Raw genomic sequence first — 14,292 nt, 5'->3', positions numbered from 1 at the left:
AGTGAGTCGATGGTGGCAGGAAGTGAAGAAGTGATGTGATCTCTCATCAGTCTTTCAAAACACTTCATCACAATTGAAGTCAGTGCTACTGGACGGTAGTCATTGTGGCAAGCGGGCTGTTGTTTCTTTGGAACAGGAACAATAATGGACTGTTTGAAGCACGTGGGAACGACTGCTTGGGCCAGGGAGAGGTTGAAGATCTCTGTGAACACCGGTGCTAGCTGGTCAGCGCAGGCTCTCAGTACCCGGCCAGGGATTGCATCTGGTCCTGCTGCCTTCCTGGTGTTCACCCTCCTGAAGGTGTTCCTCACGGCATGCTCTGTGATGATGAATGCATTTTCTTCACTAGTGCACTCCGAGCGCGCGCAGCCGTTTGTTTTAATTGCTGCGGCATCGAAGCGAGCATAAAACGTGTTCAGCTCATCAGCCAGTGAAGCATCGGCATTCATCATTGAAGAAGCTGGTCGTTTATAGTCCGTTATAGTCCGCAGTCCTTTCCACAGGCTCCTAGAGTTGCACTGTCGTAGCTGTGACTCTAGTTTTTCCCCGTAGCTCCGCTTTGCCTTTCTGACCGCACTGCGCACGTTGTAGGACGCAGCCTTGTATAGGTCCATATTACCGGAGACGAGCCCTTCATTGTAGGCAGCGGTGCATGATCTCAGAGCGTCGCGGATGTTTTTATCCACCCACGGCTTCTAGTTGGGAAATGTTCGGATGATAGTTCTTTCTGCTGTCCGCTAGTTTCCCGATAAATCCCACAACCGCTTCCGTAAACATGTTGATGTCATCAGAGCTGCGCCGAAACATGTCCCAGTCTGCGTCATCCAGTGCGTCCTGCAGCGCGGCCACTGATTGGTCCGTCCAGTGAGCGACCTCCCTCCTGATTGGTGGTTGCTGCTTTAGCCTTTGTTTGTAAGCAGGCATGAGGAAGATGGCGGCATGGTCCTATTTACCAAATGCCAGCAGGGGCTGAGCCTTGTAACAGTTCTTGAACGGGGTGTAGCAGTGGTCTAATGTCCTAGTGCCCCGGGTGGGGCAGTTGATGTGCTGGTGAAGGTTGTGAAATGTCCGTTGAGATTCACTCTGTTAAAATCTCCCATAACAATGAGTGCGGCATCTTGGTGAAGTGTTTGTTGATGTGTGAGAGCCCCATGTAGCTCACATAAGGCAGTGTCCGAGTCCGCATGAGGCGGAATGTAAACAGTGCAGGCAATGACCGCGGTGAATTCCCGAGGGAGATAGAAAGGGCGACATTTAATGATCAAAAGTTCCAGATTGGGCGAGCAAGAGCGTGTGAGTGGGGAGATGTTTGTGCTGTCGCACCATCTGTTGTTCACCATCAAACACACTCCACCACCTCTTTTCTTCCCCGACTCCATTGTCCTGTCCATGCGGTAAACCGAAAAGAACCCCGTCGGCTGCACGGCGTGGTCTGGTATCACTGGGTTCAGCCAAGTCTCGGTGAAGCAGAGGAGGTTGCAGTCCCGAATGTCTCTCTGGAACTTGATTCTGGCTCTGAGGTCATCAAGCTTGTTCTCGATGGATTGAACATTGGCTAGCAGGATACCGGGCATGGGTGCGCGGTGTGCGCGAGCCCGTAGCCTGTTCCTGATGCCGGCTCGTTTCCCTCGAGGCCATCACTTGGGGTCGCGTCCTTTGTTCTCTCTCAGGATCTCCTTTGGCCAGGTTGGGTCCGGAGTTAAACATGGTGAAATGTTCGTGTATTGTAGACCAATAGAAACCAAAGTGTCTCTACTGTAGCGAATTTCTGTGTTTTGCATGATGCCCATGCAAGATTATGGCAGATATAGCAAAAAGTGACGAAAAACTGCAAAAAGGGGAGAAGTTGGGGCAGAGCATCGAGCACGGCAGCCGACCTCACCGTCGCCATTTTGTATTGTCAGCGTATAAGCAAAAAGACATTCTGTTGCTATTTCATCAGCACATTACAGAAGATTGATTATCAGGCTAAACAGAAAGCACATCCTGTTTGCTAATGACTTCACTGATCAGGTAATGTCTGGAGAAATTTAGGTCCAAAGACTGTTTGTGTCATGGTCCGGAGTCTGTGACTCCGTGTTTATGTTAAGTTTATTATTATTTTGTGGTTTTGTTTATTTTGGGTTTTTGTACTCTCCTGTTTCACGTTTCATGTTCCTATGTTCTGTGTCCCCCAGTCTGTTAAGTGTGTTTCCCGTTTTATTTTGAAGGTTCGTGTCTTTTGTCAGTGTTTTTACAGGGTGGACCATTTATATGGATACACCGTAATAACATGGGAATGGATGGTGATATTAAAGTCCTGTTTGTGGCACATTAGTATGTGTGAGGGGGCAAACTCCTCAAGATGGGTGGTGACCACGGTGGCCATTTAGAAGTCGGCCATCTTGGATACAACTTTTGTTTTCTCAATAGGAACAGGGCCATGTGACACATCAAACCTATTGGTAATGTCACAAGAAAAACAATGGTGTGCTCGGTTTCAACGTAACTTCATTCTTTCATGAGTTATTTACAAGTTCCTGACCACTTATAAAATGTGTTCAATGTGCTGCCCATTGTGTTGGATTGTCAATGCAACCCTCTTCTCCCACTCTTCACACACTGATAGTAACACCGCAGGAGAAATGCCAGCACAGGCATCCAGTATCCGTAGTTTCAGGTGCTGCACATCTCGTATCTTCACACCATAGACAATTGCCTTCAGATGACCCCAAAGATAAAAGTCTAAGGGGGTCAGATCAGGAGACCTTGGGAGCCATTCAACTGGCCCACGATGACCAATCCACTTTCCAGGAAACTGTTCATCTAGGAATGCTCGGACCTGGCACCCATAATGTGGTGGTGCACCATCTTGCTGGAAAAACTCAGGGAACGTGCCAGCTTCAGTGCATAAAGAGGGAAACACATCATCATGTAGCAATTCCAAATATCCAGTGGCCTTGAGGTTTCCATTGATGAAGAATGGACCCACTATCGTTGTACCCCATATACCACACCAAACCATCACTTTTGTTGTTCCAACAGTCTTGGAGGGATCCATCCAATGTGGTTTAGTGTCAGACCAATAGCGGTGGTTTTGTTTGTTAACTTCACATTACCAATAAGTTTGATGTGTCACATGGCCCTGTTCCTATTGAAAAAACAAAACTTGTATCTAAGATGGCCGACTTCTAAATGGCCACCGTGGTCACCACCCATCTTGAGGAGTTTGCCCCCTCACACATACTAATGTGCCACAAACAGGACTTTAATATGGTAAATGGTAAATGGCCTGTATTTATATAGCACTTTAATAGTCCCTAAGGACCCCAAAGCGCTTTACATATCCAGTCATCCACCCATTCACACACTGGTGATGGCAAGCTACATTGTAGCCACAGCCACCCTGGGGCACACTGACAGAGGCGAGGCTGCCGGAAACAGGCGACACCGGGCCCTCTGACCACCACCAGTAAGCAACGGGTGAAGTGTCTTGCCCAAGGAAACAACGACCGAGACTGTCCGAGCCGGGGCTCGAACCGGCAACCTTCCGATTACAAGACGAACTCCCAACTCTTGAGCCACAATCGCCCCATAATATCACCAACCATTCCCATGTTATTACGGTGTATCCATATAAATGGCCCACCCTGTATTTCACTCCCCTTGTCTTGTTATGTCCAATTACTCCCAGCCATGCCTCGCCCCTGTTTCCCATTTCCTGATTGCCCTATGTGTATTTAAGCCCTATGTTTTCTCGTGTGTGTTGCTGGTTCGTCTGCGTATCTCCCTCCGTTGTCTCTCCGTGTCTCCCTACGTCTCTGGGTTTGGTTCTAGGTTTGTTTCGTTAGTTGTTCCGGTTTAGTTTATTCTCATCTCGCCGTTTCTGTTTGTTTTTATTCCTTCTTACTTAATAAAGTTCACTCTCGTCAAAAGCTGCATCTTGGGTCCTAATCTACAACTCCACACATCTGCCACGCCGGACATAACAGTTTGAGTCTTTGATCATGTCAGCTCTTTGTTTTCATGTCCCACCTCTAACCTTCCTATATTACACCCTGTCCGAAGCTCTGGGTTGAGTTATGACAGAATGACTATTGGATAACAGCCTGCAGTTATTTGTTGTACTTTCAACAAGTATTACTCAGGTTACCTGAGCAATACTAGTCTATTCTTCTCTGCTTGGACCTTGGTCTTCAGTTCACCCCAAAGATTTGCAGTGGGATCAAGTAAAGGCTTTGTTTATGCCCCTTCGTAGCTAATCAGGAGCAATGTATGCTTTGGGTTGTTGTCATACTGGAAGAAAAAGTGCCGATCCAGACCCAGTTTTGCTGATGACAGTTTGAGGTTGTCTTTCAAAATCTTTACATATCCTTCTGTTATCACGATTCCTTCTGCCTTAACAAGATTCCCAGTTCCAGATGCAATGATGCATCCCCAAAGCATAACACTCCCAACACTGTGTTTCACTATGGGGACAGTGGTTTTAGTGTTGTATGCTTCTCTCTTCTTTCTCCAAACATAAGCAGTCTTGATGGCCAAAGAGCTCTGCTTTCGTCCTATCGGACCAAAGGACGCTCTTCTGGTATGCATAATCTTTCTCCAGATTGTCCTTAGCATACTTCAATTTGGCTTGAAAGTATTCCTAAATTTATTGATAGTACTTCTCACTCCAGTCCTTGTACCTTAACCCTGGGAAAGCTTTGCATATCCAGCATACTTCAATCTGGCTTGAAAGTATTCCTAAATTTATTGATAGTACTTCTCACTCCAGTCCTTGTACCTTAACCCTGGGAAAGCTTTGCATATCCATCTCCTGCTTTATGAGCATTAATGATTTTTTTAGTCCCCTCTGATTTCTTTTGTTTATGGTATGATGCTTTCGAGCAACAGCTCAAACTCTTGCTTAAGTTTTTTACTGTGTGTAAAGTAGAAGATAATCCTCTGTCTTAACTTAATTTTACAAGTTTTGAGCATTACAAAGTTAAAGTCCATTATTGCCCACCAGTGATTTGTGCATTCTTTGCTAAAATCTGAACAAAAATTTGAAACTTCATAAGGGAATAATCATTTTGGTCTCATCTGTACTTTCCTAGACCCACTCACTGTCTCTGTAAGGTCAAAGTATTCTGTACTATCAACAAAGATGCAGCAGATGGTGAAGCAGGACTTTTATTCATCTTCAAAACTCTCTTCTCACCTAGAAATGTCTTTAAATTTAGTGAGAAAATAATCATAATTTGGTAACAACAAAAAAAGAAGATTCCAAATTAGAACTAAGCTTGAGCCACATCAAAGTCGTAGATATCAGTCTGTGGTGTACGTACTCATTGATACAAACACTCAGTCCACACTTCACCTTGACCACTAACTTTGTAAAATTCTCAAAAGCCTTGTTTAGTTTCAGGTATTAAACCATTAAACCATCCTTGTTTGTGCACTAAAACCTCTCCAGGAAATGTGTTTCTGAACATGTGAAGTAAATACAAAACCTCCTTCAGGTTTTAGATTGTCTCGCCTCTCTACTGCTCAGGGTTTTATACACAGCTGAGAAGTGATGCTTTCAACTTTTGGGAACTCGATTTCTTCTGCTCCGTTGGTTACAGTAAAAACACACTGCCACTCTTTCCTTCATGTGAATGGGGTCTGTGTTATATTTGAACTGTAAATCAGCTGAAGAATGTTTCCCGTTACCTATTATTTTTTCTACAGTTAGAAGTTAAGAAGTTAATTTACTTTTAACTACTATCAGGCTTTGCTTACATCAAAATTCTCCTGTTTTCCTCTGTGGAGCTTTCACCTTTTCTCCCTCTCTCTCATGCTTCAGCTTGGTTACCTCCCTCCTCCTTCCAAACTCTCTCTGCCCGATTGCTTAGCTGACAGCCGGCTCTTCTGTCCTCTAGCTTGCTGGAGTAATTCATCACTCTTTTTTCCCCCCACCTCTGAATCTACCTATCTTTCCATTCATGCACATCTTCCTCCAGCCTATTTCTCTATCAAGGTCTCTGACAGCAATGAAAATTTTTTCCTATGGATGTCAAATATCTCTTAAAGTATTTTGTACATCCACGCAGTATTAAAATATGTGGTATTAAATGCTGATGCATCTTTTTTTAAAAACAGTATACTTTGCCCTTTTCACTGCATCTTAAATCCATCTGTAGAAAATCTCTCTCTTGGAACGAATTCCTGATTCAGCCACTCAGTATGTTCTGTTCTGTCTAGCCACCAGTGATTCATTATCCTATATATCTGCACCCAGTAAATACTGTCTCATCAGTGCTGATCTATCACTATACATCTGAATCTATCAGCCTTAGTCTGAAATCAAAGTGCTAGTTTGTCCACATTAAATAAAGTCTTGTCCCCGCTAATTTGCAGAAATCTATTTTGATATTCACTAATTACATTCTCATTATGACTGTTTATTTAGAGCAGGCCTGCCCAATCCCAGTCCTCGAGAGCTACTATCCTGCAGCTTTTAGATGCATCCCTACTCCAACACAGCTGAATCAAATGGTTTGATCTCTTCAGCATGCCATCATGTTTGGCAAAGGCCTGATAACAAGCCATTCATTTGATTCAGGTGTGTGGGAACAAGGATGCATCTAAAAGCTGCAGGACGGTAGCTCTCGAGGACCGGGATTGGGCACCCCTGATTTAGAGGATGCTGTATGTATAAGCTCATCAGTGTTAATCTAATGCCTCACAGACGCAATGAATGGTATCTAGATGGAATAGCATCTCATTACTAATGATCTGTAATGTTACAGTATCATTTACATTATAAGTCTCGTCAAAGATTATTCTGAGCTGATATGGATATCAAATGCATTTATCTTGGAAATGCCCTTTATTCAGCAATGTTAAATTCTTGTAGTCAAAAAACGATTTTCCATCTGCAGGAACTTATATCTGGTACTATGGCTCTGCTCAGAATAAAACAGGTAGGTATGCAATTGATTAAGTCAGAAACAGCATGAAAAGGAGTAGCTATATGGGTTCCAAAGTGGCTTGCAGATGTGGAGCAGCTGTGGGCAAGCTTATCGTGATCCCTTGAGTGATTCTTTGTGGTCTGCTTAAAGTAATGCTATGCTTAAGCCTGCCTAAAATACTTTAGGGAACTAGGCACACATCTTTGTGTCAACTCCAGCCCACAGACAGACCAACATGGAAACATTATTAGAAATACAGTCACATGAAAGAGTTTTCAATGGACTCTATACAGTGAGTACACCCTTACTACTTCCATATGAATTCAGAGGGTAAGTAGAAGCGATGTGCAGCTAATCAAATGCAACTGTTTAATTGATCATCAAGTGCGACTCCTGCTATAACGAGTTTTGGCAGCTTTACTGTAGTGTTTAGGAGTGAGGTAGCACAACCCCATAATCTTGACAGGAGTGAATGTCCAGCAAATTTCCCCAAAGGTCAGAAAAGCTGTGCAAACCTAAGAGGAACTGAGAAAAACAAAACAAAACCACCCCCCCCCCCAAAAAAAAAACCCCTACACTATACACCTACAGTTTGTATATACAATTTTAAAGTTCATGACGATTAGTGCCAAATTTAGCAAAAAGTAAACACATCACATCAACATAAACAACAACATAAACCCCTCATACCAACTGTCAAGCATGGTGCTGGAGGGGTGATGACTTTGGGCTTGAACCTGAACACCTTGCAGTCATTGAACAGACCATGAACTCCTCTGCTAAAGCTCAGATCCAACTGGATCATGCAACAGGACATAGTGGCTGAAGAAGTAAGGAATTTGGTGTTACTATAGGTAACTAAAGTCCTGACCTGATTGAAAATTTAAGGCCAAATTGTGCAAAAACAAACACTAAAACACTCATATAGAAAATTATTACTTCATGTTACTGGTGCTAGAAGGTATAGTTAGTAGTTAGTCTACTTAGTTTTTTACAGGACTGCACAGAGACTACTGAGAAATTTCTGTTTAACTTGACTGCATGTGTTGAAATCACAATTACAAACAAAACATATATTTGCCTGTCAAACAAGCAATAAAAATACATTTTAAATACAGACTGTTTGTATCTAAAATAATGTTTACGTATTGGGTATTTCTATATACTAAAAACACGTGGGTTTCCTTATCTATGAAAATGCTTTAGCCCAAAACGAAAGGGATAATGATTCAGGTAGAAGTATGTGACAAAGAGCCAACAGAGTGGGAGGAAGGATTTCGTAAAACAGCCAAGTTGCAGAAGGAGGCAGAGACTATAAATCTGCCTCGTCCTCCTCCTAATAAATCCTGAGTGATCAGTTCTAAAGGAAGTGTTCTGGACTCTTTACTGTGCATTTTTTAGGACCACTGAATCAGAAAGTGCTGAGCTGGTGCTGATCTAGAAGTGGCATTTCTACACTTGCAGTGAGTGCTGGCTGCTGAGCAGAGCAGGATGGTTGCTTGGCTGGATTACAGACTGACTGATGGACCGATTGGGTAATTAGACAACTCCCTGAGGTTTATTTCACACACAAATTTAACACTTGACCTTCTTAAAGAAAATTTCTACATTTAAACTGTACAAAAAGAAAGTCTGTTGAACTGCGATGCTAATTGTGGTTCATAGCATCATTTACTTTCTAATACTACAAAAGCAAGCAAAACTATCTGCAGATAATACTTCAAACCACTGTGTAAATCATAGGTAAATACCATTTAGTATAACCTTCATACTGGTCTTGAAGACAGACTGATCAGGTAAAGAATGAAGGATCCACCAAATTCTTCCTAGTTATAATTCTGTTAGTGTTTTACATTTTTATTCTAAAATAGTTAAGAAAAACATTTTATTATTTTATTTTTATTGGACTATAAGAACGGGGATTTAAAACTGTGATGAGTGTGCAATGCTGCCTATAATGTTTCCACAACAACAAAACGCTTCAAAAATGCCCCTCTCCAGATTATTTAGAATGACAGCTTGAGCTTGAAAATATATATGATTATATGATCAACAGAAAATGTCCTAAAGCTACAGGAATGAGTCCCTTCTCAGCCAGTCCTTTGTTTCATTTGCAAAAAGCAGCATGTGAAACAGATATGTAGATAACACACAGCATGTGTGTGCTGCTTGGCATATGAAGGATGTAGATCAGGGGTGCCCAATCCCGGTCCTCGAGAGCTACCGTCCTGCAGCTTTTAGATGCATCCTTGTTCCCACACACCTGAATCAAATGAATGGCTTGTTATCAGGCCTTTGCCAAACATGATGGCATGCTGAAGAGATCAAACCATTTGATTCAGCTGTGTTGGAGTAGGGATGCATCTAAAAGCTGCAGGATAGTAGCTCTCGAGGACCGGGATTGGGCACCCCTGATGTAGATGAATGCAGTCTTGGGTGTCATTGTGTTTAGAGTGCCCTCACATAGAGAGGAAAAATGAACCACAATCAGCGGTTAATTGAACGCATGTAAACAAAAACGCACGATAAGTGCGGGCTGGATATCAAAACAAATATCACACCCGAACATTTAATTAACCCTTTTCTCCACTCAATTAACATTCAGTGTGCAGTGATTTGGCTGAAGATGTAAAATGAATTGAAAACATAATGAACAGTGAAATGCATTAAACTAGATTTTATTTAATAGATATATTTCTTCATCTGCAACATGCTGCCACAATCAATCCCTTTTGTAGGATTTTTTATGTCATTAAATTTGACATTAACATAACAACCAACCGAATCATAACATACAATAACATATAACATAACATAACAGTAGGAATGATGATCACAGAATAATATTTGTAGCGCTTTTCTCTCATTTTCCCATTTCCTGCTGTAGCTCCTTTGTACATAATGAAACCTTTGCAGTTCAGGAGCCTGTTTTACATGAACACACACACACACACACACACACACACACACACACACACACACACACACACACACACACACACACACACACACAGAGCCAAAACAAACTAAATCTATTAAAAACCAAATATCCCAAAAGCTCCTAGTTTTTATTTTTCTGTCATTGCCTCTCTCTCTCTCTCTCTCTCTCTCTCTCATGTGGCCTGCTTATCTCTTGCCCAGCGGAGACAGAAGATGAGATCAATTTTCAGGATCAGACCTTGATTAAATATCGACAAGGCCTGGCTCTCCCTCAGAAAGCAACTCTTTGATCACCAGATGAAAAGCTTTCAAAGTACCCATCATTGTCTCAAATCAAACTTATTACAGTTCGGCGTGCATACTGCCGAGCCCTAAAGCACACAAAGGTCCAAAATTACACCCCTTTGTAATGTAATTGTAGGCATTCAATACATTTTCAGTGTTTTCAGAGTCCTTGAAGCAAAACATGATTGCAGATAGTAAAAAGCAAACTTATCTTTCCATTATCAGGCTATTCAAGTTTTTTTTTCTATTCTTTTTTCACTCAGCATGAATAGTGGCGTTTGAAATTAGACTTCAGTTGTCTATGACTGAATGCCTGTCAAAGCCTCTTAAAAGAAAAAATCTACAAAGTTTCACTAAACTGAAGATCTTTGCAAACTTTTCATGATCCAGTGAAGAGACAGGCACACTGATATTTTTAAGCATTTTTCACACAAAGAGTACGATGCTGAAGCTTTTTTCCAATTCAGTATTTTAACTCTGCCTCGGTTTAGTGGTACGTCCTTCCCTTCTGCTTTTCTTGGGGCAGTTTTATAAACATTTGGTATTCATGTACTCGTGGAAATCTCTGGCAAGGTGTTTGCCAAGGAGAACTTGTTTGTGCAGCTAAGCAGGACCACCAGTTATCAACACATTCAAGGTACATTATGCCAGATTTTCTATAGTGTGTTATAATACTAAACTTTAAAGGACACCTATTAGTATCATGGAAATCATTCTGACACTTCTAAAAAATAATAATAAAACAAAAAACTACCACACCAATACAGCCTTCTGGCAAAAATCAGCCATATTTGGGCGAGAAGATAAATGCAACTAATAGTTAAATATTTAACTATAATAGTTTTTTGTGCTGATGCAGATTGGGGCATGTAAAATGTGCTCTGGTATCTTTTCATGTAGTTAATCATGTCGTAGTTTTTTAATATGTCTTTAACACTGTAAACCTATACAATTAGACCAATAATAATGAAGTAAACTAGCAAAGTAGTTTTGGTAAAAGCCAAATGCAAAAATGATTTTATACAATTCCCAAAACCTAGTTTTTGTTTGTTTTGAGCCACCACCAACTCAACCATCTTTCTGTGTGGATTTTGTCACCCTCTCAAAAACTTACGCAGGTAAGAAATGGGTAAGCAGTGATAGGAACGAAAACAATATGAGAATTTGACTGAATGACCTTTTGTGAGCACTTGCAGTAAAATTTCATAGGGCACAAATATAAGCTGAAAGCACTGCCTGGCTATAAAGTCATCAGTCTAAAAATTGATGGTTTGTTTTGAGTGAGGGCAAATGTAATTAGCACACAATTTGCTCTTAATGGGCCACAACCTGCAAAGCCACACCATAGTCCATTAAGGACCCTTAAGCAACCTACTAAGGGACTATGGAAACACTCTGTGATCCCACAGCGTCACTCTGTCTTAGAAAAAAAAAAACATACTTTGTAAACATCGCATCTAATACGTTTGTTTCCAATTTACTATTCTCAAAAAAGATCTGTGTGTAGCCTCCAATACAGAAGTTACTCCACACTTACAGTCTCATTACTCATAACATCACCAGTTTCTGTTTCTTGGCTGTTTTTTCTGTTGTCAGCTGCACTGGCTTTCAGAAAAACTGCAAATGTCAAGTGATCTGTTGCAGCACTCTTAACTCGTCTGAGCTTTACCTAAGTGCGTCACTCTCTCTGTAAAGACACCAGTTGAAGCTCTTCTGTCAAGTGGCTGATTTCTGTTAAGACACCGATCCTTTAGTTTGGCAGGGCTAATTTTCACAAAAACTATATGAAACGTCAAAAGCTGACAATTCTTCAACAGTCACACCAAATCCACGCAGGGTTTGTCCCCTTTCCTTTTGAAAATCACCAAAGCCAAAACAAGGAGAGACTGTCCACAATGAAAATTTAAAAAAGTTTTTTTTTGAATGTCAAACTGATGAGCATCTCTGAATGCACATCAAATTGAACCTTGGCAGGCGAAGCCCACACCAGGTGCCACTCCTATCAGCTAAAAACAGGAAACTGAGGGTACAAATCACTGGATTCACCAAAATTGGACAACAGAAGATTGGAAATACATTGCATCCATTCAAAATATGATTTTCTAGGGAGAGATACAGTCTTTCATTAAAAAACACAAATACTCTTTTTGCTGCAAGCAACTTACTTTGTTATATTAACTGGTATTTAAGGGCAATAAAAATACCTAAAAATGTCTAAATACAAATAATACACAGCTTAATGTCTTTCAGATGGACTATACAGTATATTTATCTTCAAATGTTTTAATGCCAAGCAAACCAGTTTGGAGCAGCGTGGAAGCTTCAGAGGATCTAATGCACCCTGGTGAGCACAAACGTTCCAAATTCACAAAGTAAAAATAAAAGGCAGCTAAACTACTTCTAGCTCCAAGTCACTACCGGCAAACACACACACACTTGTACGCATACAGAGAGAGAGACAGAGCCAAAGGGAGCAGAGGGGCCCAGGGAGACAGATTGTCTTTTAATTGGTTGAAAACTGCAGAGCTCTGAAAAGGGCTGAAGGGGACACACACACACACACACAGCAAACATACACACACAAATCACAAAATGTCCTCTGTGATAGTGAGGAGACGTAGCCAGTCCCTGCTGACTGACTGGTATAATGAGCTGAACTCAAGCCAAAACTTGTGTGTGTCTGTGAGTCTTTGTGTATCTGTTTGTGCTGATTGTGGGTGTGGTAACCTGCTGACAGAACGATGGTTCAATGATAGAGTGGATTGAGGGTCAAGAGAATGTAAATGTGTGTCTTTTGAATGTTGCTCTGCTTACCGGCAAACAATAAATAAAGTCAGAACAATACAGGTTGATGAAGGCTGATACGATTTAATATTTCAATACCTTTTCTTCCTTTAGGGGTTGCCAGAGCAAATCATCTGCCTCCATCTCACTCTGGCATCCTCCCCTGTTCCTCAAATCCTCTGCATGTCCTCTTTCATCACATATCATCTGTAGTTTTAATATTTTTCCTCCTGCCTAGCAGCCCCATCTTCAGCATCCTGTCCTATATATCCAGTATCCCTCCTCTGTCCATGTCCAAGCTGCTCAACCTGAGCTGTCCCTCTGATACACTCATTTCTAATCCTGTCCATCCTGGTCTTCAACTTCAACTCTGCCACCTCCAACTCGTCCTCCTGTCTTTTCCACCATGTCCTGAATACACATTATAGGAGGTCTCACCACCATCTTGTAAACCTTCCCCTTCACTCTTGCTTCTACTGTTCTGCAAGAAATTCCCCCAGACACTATTCTCCACCCACTCCACCCTACCTGTACTCTCCTCTTCACCTATACTGTTACTACAGTATGCTTTCTCTATATCCACACTCTCAAAGGATACATTATATCTTTAGTGCTTTTTCTCAGCATAAAGCCATACTACTCACCATACTATCAGCATACCACATCAGCTTGTGAGTGTATTTTTGTTCACGCTTGTTCTTAAAAATTTGTAGCAATTAACTTCCCCATTCCTCAGTTATCCCCTTACTCTCCAAGACTGTGTTAAACAGTCTGGTCAGTCTTTTGCCCTCTCTCCACACCTTCATCGCCTCTTTTGATGCCTTCACTAGCTCGACCTTATATCGTGTTGGTCTTATTCCTGGACCAATAAAACGAATGTTTGTCCAGGTTCAACATTGCAAGTGACCAGTCACATTGTAGCAATGTCATAGTTTTGCTTCATGGAAACACGTCACACCACACATCAAATCATAAAGTGGTGAACCCTAACCCACACTCTAACTTTAGCTGTAACCTCTAACCCTATCTATGATTTTTTCCTGAGTGGATATGTGTAGGTTTTTTCCAAGTCACAGAGCTATGACATCATAGCAATATAATTGTTTAGATGCAATTTTGATCCTGGAAAAACATTATCTTAATTCAGGAACAACATTAACACAAGGATGAGATCAGACAGACTGCCTCATCCTTACTAATCTCTGCACTTCATTCAGCAACTTTCCTTCATCCATCCTCTTCTCCCTCCTTTTCTTCATTCATCGGATCCTCAAAGTACTCCATCCATCTATTCTCAACACTCGCTTCCTTTGTTAGCACATTTCCATCTCCATCCTTAATCACTCTAACCTGCTGCACATCCTTTTTA

At 41.5% G+C, this 14,292-nt stretch overlaps 1 protein-coding gene across 3 annotated transcripts in view; it reads right to left on the bottom strand.

Annotated features, from left to right (window-relative positions):
* Nucleotides 1–14,292, bottom strand: part of galnt14 (UDP-N-acetyl-alpha-D-galactosamine:polypeptide N-acetylgalactosaminyltransferase 14 (GalNAc-T14)) — a 244,046-nt gene that overhangs the window by 94,057 nt on the left and 135,697 nt on the right. The gene's annotated exons all lie outside the window — the stretch shown is intronic.

Source organism: Aulonocara stuartgranti (assembly GCF_965226115.1).
Source record: "Aulonocara stuartgranti genome assembly, chromosome: 15".
NCBI lineage: Eukaryota > Metazoa > Chordata > Actinopteri > Cichliformes > Cichlidae > Aulonocara > Aulonocara stuartgranti.
The sequence above is the reverse complement of the archived record's forward strand: the minus strand, read 5'-3'. Positions and strand labels throughout refer to the sequence as shown.